The following is a 743-nucleotide window of genomic DNA, read 5'->3' on the forward strand; positions in this document are numbered from 1 at the left end:
ATCTTTTCTGTGCAAGCCTGTGCCCTTTTATAACAATGCTTTTGTCTTAATTACTCTGGAGCTCAATTTCCAGCAGTGTCTGATGTAGATATTTAATAACATAATAATGCATTTAATTATTATTAAAGCTTTTAGCAATTATAACTTATCTAAAATAATATATAGCAATAATTAACATTGGTTCTTTGTGAGTTGTTTATTTCTTTACACTTGTTTTAAAAGTTTCTATGAGAAACATTTGAAGATGAAATACTTTTTATAATTATTTGTGTTATACAAGGTGATTAGACATATTTGGATTATGCAGAAATATAAAGAAAAATATAAACAAAACCATAATCTAATTATCCAAAGAAAGTACAATTTACAAAAATTATAAAATTTTTTATTATCATCCTATACTAGTCATGATTAAACCAGGTTTAGTCATAATTAAACTACTCATGATTAAACTTAGTCATGATTTCTCTTAAGAGAAATATTGCCTCTTTCACAGCCCCTGCCAAGGAGACATGTTTAACTTGTTATGTTTATTTTTTGTCTTCTTACCACTCTTCAAAGCTAATTGGATCATATTTGACCTACTTTTCAGTTGTTGTTCAGTCACTCAGTCATGTCTGACTCTTTGCGAAACCATGGACTGCAGCACTCCAGCACGCTAGGGTTCCCTGTCCTTCACTAATCTCCCAGAGTTTGCTCAAACTCATGTCCATAAATTGATGATGCCATCCAACCGTCTCATG

This window comes from Bison bison, unplaced genomic scaffold (assembly GCF_000754665.1).
Source record: "Bison bison bison isolate TAMUID 2011002044 unplaced genomic scaffold, Bison_UMD1.0 scf7180017856807, whole genome shotgun sequence".
Lineage (NCBI taxonomy): Eukaryota > Metazoa > Chordata > Mammalia > Artiodactyla > Bovidae > Bison > Bison bison.